Source organism: Ostrea edulis, chromosome 9 (genome assembly GCF_947568905.1).
Source record: "Ostrea edulis chromosome 9, xbOstEdul1.1, whole genome shotgun sequence".
In the NCBI taxonomy this organism is placed as follows: Eukaryota; Metazoa; Mollusca; class Bivalvia; order Ostreida; family Ostreidae; genus Ostrea; species Ostrea edulis.
Genome location: NC_079172.1, coordinates 23,125,304 through 23,132,652, shown reverse-complemented (window position 1 = coordinate 23,132,652; position 7,349 = coordinate 23,125,304).

Here is a 7,349-nt window from a genome sequence, read left to right as displayed (position 1 = left end):
AAAAACGGTTTCATTAGAAAGAAGAATGATGAATTTCAATCACCTTTTAATCCTTAATTAATACATTAAAAAAAAAATTTAAAAATTGCTATCCCGCATTGTACGTACCATCTCATGCGCGGATCTAGAGGGGGGGGGACCCCCCCCCCCCCCCCTGGAATTTGCAAAGATAAAAAAAATTACAATATAACGATTTATAAGAAAAATGAATTATATCACGGGTTCGATTTTGTGAAAAGGTTCCACCACCACCACCCACCCACCCCCCTCCCCCCGGAAAAAATTTCTGGATCCGCGCCTGCATCTATCCTTCTGTGTTTATAGTAAACCAGAAGTGATAAAAGAATTAGATAGGTTGTATGAGGAATATCTTTTGGTTCCAGCTGACAAAGCTCAAAACAACATTGTCTTTGCATGTAAGGCTCATTATTACAACTGTATTTTTAAACAAACTTGGCATTACTTCCACTTTTGGTAATCGTACTTATACTCCAACTGCCCTTTACTCCAACTGCCCTTTCAAAAGACAAATTTCTTCAAAATCGTACTTCAGTTTCAGACACATTCAATATCCCAGTCAATGGGTCGGATGAATATAAGTTTCCGTACCTAATGGCTATACTGGATTCCTAAACTTCATAAAAACCCTTAATTACAAAGATACATTGCTGGATCCAGTATAATTATCATATGTTCTAGATACCAAGCCCCTATATTTACTCCTCAAGAAAATAATAACAACTGTGAAGGAGAAACTTCAAACGTACTGTGCGACTACATATGCCAGAAGTGGTGTAAATCAAATGTGAATTCTAAAAAAAAAATCCAAAGAACTTTCAGTAACTTGAAATCGCAAAACTTTTCTCAAATCAACAACATCATTGAAACGTATGACTTTTCAACTCTTTACACGACCATTCCTCACGATAAATTAAAGACTAGACTTTTTGACATCATAGACAGTTGCTTCTATTCCTATCTAGTGATCAGTCATCCAAAAAATTACTTTGTTAAACGCCACGATTGCACAAGGCAGGAGGAGGAGAAGGGTATTGTGCAATATGCGTATTGTTAATCGGGGTGAAATTTTGATACATCTTTTGGATGTGTAAAGTATTAAAACCGCCGGTGTATGCTCTGTAGATATGGGTGTCTATACAGATATTTACGATTTTCTTGATGTATGCGACAAAAAATACGTTGTTCATACGTATTTATATGGAACTGAAATTCCGCATTGTGTATTGTGTCATGTTTTTTGAATGACCTATTTTAAAAAACAACGTTTTGTTTTTCACACCTCATGTTTTGATACCCAGTGGTGATTTTGAGCTCATGAAAAGGGAAAGGACTGAGAAAAACGGGAAAATGTGAAATTCACGACTTCCTTCAAGGTATCACACCGGTAATTATTTTCACTATATATTACTATAGAATAGAAAAAAGATCATTAAAAAATCAGTTTACAGAATTGATGCCGAGTAACGCAGCCGGAAATGTTCTATGTAACCTATCTCGTCTGCCGACACCGGAAAAACAATACCCTACGCGGCATTTTCGAAAAACAAGACTAGGTCTTGTACCCTCAAATCCACGTGTTTTTCACATGTTTATTGCAATGGAATTCGTTTTTAGACGATGACTTTGCTTATGTTCACAATGCTGTCGCTTTTGTGGGCCCATGGGCGATCGACGATCCAGTACATAACAATGTTACATGTTTGTTATTTCCACCTTACATCAATGCCCACTGTTCCAATATCTGGAATAAACCACTTTTAATTTGTTATGATTAGTAGTAAAAGTCTATTCCAAAAGAATGATGTAACTGTGCACAATCAGAATATCAGTCACTGCTCAGTTGTTTACCACATGATGAACATATAAATCAAAATATTGTAGCTATCTCCACCTCTGGTGTGTCCAGGGGTCCGTGTTTTCCCAACTATTTATCCATTTTGTATTGCTTATACACTGGTATTAAACTGATGATAGTAACGATCGTTACTATCATCCCAAGATGGCAGAAGGAAATTCCGAAAAGATCACGTTTACTTATTATATCTATTTGTATTGTTTATTTGCGAATGATATGTAGGTAAGAAATATCATACACTAGCAACAATTACGATCAGGTGTTATTTTATCTTTTATACGACTCATATGAACAGAAAATTCGTCGTTGAAAAAACAGCGAGGATGATAGTAACGGAAATAAATGATGGTAGTAACGTAAGAACTCTCGCTGTTTTTTCAACGACGAATGGTGGATTATTTCACAAGGATGTTATTTTCTCTAGTTGGTGTATTTGGGGGAGATTAGCATGTGTTATATGTCTATTCAGGCATGTTAAACTGCTTTGTCAGGAACATCGTCCTTCACGTGTAGGTTTGTTCAGTTAATGTCAGGGCAATTAAAATCCTCGACAAGGAGTGTGATTTTAGAAGTTCCCGATATGGAGGACCCTCTTCCTCGGTAGTTTGACCTTGACCCAGTGAAGTTCACGAACCCTGTTCCTCTGACGACACAAGTTTTTTTTTTTTACCAGTATAAATATTCCTCCGAATAAGCTTCTGACTTCACAGGATTGTTTTTCACCAGTATAAATACTCCTCCGAATGAGCCTCTGACGTCACGGGATTGTTTTTCACCAGTATAAATACTCCTCCGAATGAGCTTCTGACGTCACAGGATTGTTTTTCACCAGTATAAATACTCCTCCGACGGAGCTTCTGTCGTTCCTGTACGCAACCTCGCCTTCGGGGAACACTTCACTAGATTTGATGTGTAGACGATGGGACTCTACCTGGTTTAATGCCGTGAAGCCAGGACTCTGTGACACAAACAATATCTGGTTTAATGTATAGTCCACAGTTACTGAAAGCTCTGAACTTTTACCCATCACGCTTCTACAGTTAGGTAGATTGATTGAATGTTGTTTAAAGTCCCTCTTGAGAATATTTCACTCATATGGAGACGTCACCACTGCCGGTGAAGGGATGCAGAATTTAGGCCTATGCTCTGCGCTTACGGCCTTTGAGCAGGGAGGGATCTTTATCGTGCCACACCTGCTGTGACACGGGACCTCGGTATTTGCGGTCTCATCCGAAGGACGGGTTAGATAGAAGCACAAGTACACCAAGGTGTGGTTTTGCAGGTAGGTTGTAGATCGATTTGCCTCTGCTAGATGATGTTGATGGACTTAATATTTTTGACGTTTAAGTACAGAACGGTCTCAATGTCCAGGGCTACTGGTTTTCTGCGAATTTATAGATGTACATCTGTATCTGCGATAGGATGGTAGTAGTTTGAACACTCCAGTTCCTAACTATGGAAGGTGAATGAGTTACGGTTGATACTCTCACACTTGCAACATAGTCAGTTGACGCAGGAGCCGTTGAGGATTTCAGTCTTTGCTACACATATCAATGCAGGTTTTATAGAAACATACACCGCAGTCATCGCAGGCTACTCCAACGCAATTCCAAGTAACAGGGTGCTCACAAATACCACAGGGGAAAATGTTTTTGTTGGTGTCCCTCGGACCTGGGTTCAGCTGTACATCTCCACTCATAACTATTGCCATGAGTAGGAGAACGGTGTTGTTTCTTTGTGGTTGCCTCATAAGTCTTCTAATGAGCGTCATTACTGCAAAAACCTGAGTGCTTAGGGATGGTGAATCACGATATCTGATCAAAGTTTGTGGGTACATTTGGCACACAAGTAGTAAAATGCTGACGGTAGACAATGTGATCGACATTGAATATGGCGGATGGCAAATACAGAGTTGCGTTTTGGGGTGATACCATGCAGTCAGTTACCTGATTAATTTTCTCATGGTCTGCCTAGTTGTTATGAACACTTTATGATGGAACCGTTCTGTTGTTCAAACTTTCCTGAGGCTCGATTATTAAGAGAAATTTGCTGTTTTTATTCTGTGCTTTTCGGTTCACATCTAAAATATCGCGCATGCGCTCCTTCCCAAGTATAATGGAAGACATTATAAGTGCATAGTATCATTAGTATTCACTTTGTAATTGGTTCATTATGTTTAGTTTCTATAATTTTTACGGTGCAATGTTTCTGGTTACGGAACTTTGATTGGTTCAGTATTCCTGTTTTTGTAATTATTTCTGGCTATGACACTGTCGTTAGTTCAGTATTTATGGTAACTAGAATTCGCTTCGTTCAATATACATGTACATGGTTACAAGACTGTAACTGATTCAATATTTCTGGTTACTAGACTAACTGGTTCAATATTTCTGGTTACTAGACTAACTGATTCAATATTTCTGGTTACTAGACTAACTGGTTCAATATTTCTGGTTACAAAACCAAGTGGTTCAATATTTCTGGTTACTAGACTGCGATTGGTTCAATATTTCTGGTTACTAGACTGCGATTGGTTCAATATTTCTGGTTACAAGACTGCGATTGGATCAATATTTCTGGTTACAAGACTGTGATTGGTTCAATATTTCTGATTACAAAACTGCGATTGGTTCAATATTTCTTGTTACAAGACTGCGATTGGTTCAGTATTTCTGATTACTAGACTGCGATTGGTTCAATATTTCTGCTTACAAGACTGCGATTGGTTCAATATTTTTGGTTACAAGACTGTGATTGGTTCAATATTTCTGGTTACAAGACTGCGATTGGTTCAACATTTCTGGTTACAAGGCTGCGATTGGTTCAATATGTGGTTGATTCAGCATATCCTGATTTAGAATTGCCCTTAGTTCCGTTGTCCTGCCTACGAAACACTAATTGTCATTTCTTTGAGATATCCATGGTTAAGAAACCGTATAATATGGTTTTAAGCATTTTTGTTTTCTAAACAAAAATTTGCTTTTCTATCCTTGGTCACGAAAATGTACGAGACTTTAATCGCTTCAGTGTCTCTGGTTACTTCCACCACGACCTATTTTCATATACAGTATGTGTAATGTAAGTCCATAATTTAACTTTAAACTTGAATGAAAAGGTGAAAATAACGAACAGTGATCAATGTCATAATTCTGCAAAGAATACAAAATGAAGAGTAGACATGAAAATTTCCGGTTTTTTGTTTTTTCCATTTCTATTGAAGAAACAGCTGTCTATGATGCCAAAGAGCCTAGTCTTTAATCTATCGTGGGGAATGATCGTGTAAAGTGTTGAAAAATCAAAAGTTTAGATGTTCTTGATTTTAAAAGGTTTGTGATTTCAAATTTACTAAAAGTTGTTTAGAAGTTTTGTAAATTCCACATTTAATTTTCATCACTTCTTGTATGTTGTTGCACAGTACGGTTGAAGTTTCTCCTTCACCTCGGTTAATATTTTGGCGAGAAACAAAAATAGGAGTTTGGTCAAACATTTACTGTTACGACGTTATTTGTAACGACATGTCAGTCTGGACTGTAGTTATAAAAGAAGATGTAAATGGACTGTGTATAAGATGGTCGATAGAAAATTTGAATGCAATTCTAGTAGAAATATATTTTTTAAAAACATACAGTGTGTAGACTTGAACTTCGAATATGATGGAATAAAAGACTGAATGTTTTAATGGTGAAGAATTTTGCTTATGTTGACGGTATCCTGGCTAGTTCATGATTCGGAAGGATTATTATCTGTAAACCATGGTAGTTTAATAAGTCTGTTATAGGTAATATCTATAATCAACAATTCAGTTTGTATTCTGGTGTTAGATAATTCAAGTATGGACTAGCTTTGGTTTTTTAGAATAACGTATTCAAAACATTTGCTGGTACAGTCTTACAGAGCAAAGTTTTGTGGGAATATGATGTGGACATAATGTTCTGTTGTGTAGGGTGAAAGTGAAACAGGTTGGGCATCATGTATATTTCTAAGGTGAAAGTGAAACAGGTTGGGCATCATGTATATTTCTAAGGTGAAAGTGAAACAGGTTAGGCATCATGTATATTTCTAAGGTGAAAGTGAAACAGGTTGGGCATCATGTATATTTCTAAGGTGAAAGTGAAACAAGTTGGGCATCATGTATATTTCTAAGGTGAAAGTGAATCAGGATGGGCATCATGTATATTTCTAAGGTGAAAGTGAAACAGGTTGGGCATCATGTATATTTCTAAGGTGAAAGTGAAACAGGTTGGGCATCATGTATATTTCTTAGGTGAAAGTGAATCAGGTTGGGCATCATGTGTATTTCTTCTTTTGTATGAACGACAACAATGGATATGTTTAAATCTCTGTGTGGGACGTCCCGTCACATTCACGCAATCGGATTAGAATCAGATCTTTGATCCGCTCCGTTATTGTTATGTCGCTACACAAAGAGCGACATAACAATAACGGAGCGGATCAAAGTTCTGATTTTGATCAGATTGCATTCACGTTACTTCCATGTGGACTGTCAGATTCCCTTCAATATATACGTTGTCGTTGTACCCATATGGAAAGACAGCGCCCAGTGTCTTGGTCCAGTGATCTCGTGGTCTACGAAAAGGAATACGAAATGCCTGGGTTGGGTTGATGGTATGGTAATATTCTGACCCTCGTGGACAATACGGAATGATCTGGGGAATTGAAATGTTTGTAGTAAAGTTGGCTACCTCCATTATGGCGGTGAAACCTGTGTACTAATATTCTTTTGTTTAGTGGTCCCTTAGTTCCGCGACATAAATCAGTACCTAAAGGTTACAACACTCAATTGCGTAGACAAGAAGATATACCCGTTATAATTTCCCATCTTTTGGTACAGAATTCGAAGCTACGTTCAGTGAAATTCCTAATAAATTGATTCCTAGTGACCAATATATCAGGCTTTACAGTTTTCTTTACAAAAATTAGAGGTGATGCATTTTCAATGTATGGCCCTAATTACCCAACCCTGGAGTCATGAACCCTGGAGTCATGAATTTCAGTTTTGGTATCGGGATTTGCTTATTATAATCATACCAATAGTTTGACTGTTTGATGCCCGGAATAAAAGAATATTTTCCAAGATACATATGCCCAATTTAGCCCCTCGCTGGGACATTTACCCAAATTGAATGAACGTAAAGCTAATAATTTTTTTTCAATTTTGTTTAAGAGCTCATAGCTTGTCATAATCATGCTAACAATTTCATTGCTTGATGAATAAAGAACATTTTTGAAGATCACATTAATTTCCCCATAGATGTTATATACCAAAATTGGTTGAAATTGGTTCAGTAATCCAGAGAAAAAGCTGAAAATGTTCAATAGGTCACTTGAGTAATTCAGATGACTTTAAAAGAAATCAAAAAATTTTAACTTCGAGCTCCCTTTTCAACGTTTAATTTTGATATGGATCAATTTTCAATGGCGGGTAAAAAAAAAAAATTGTTAAACGTTCACA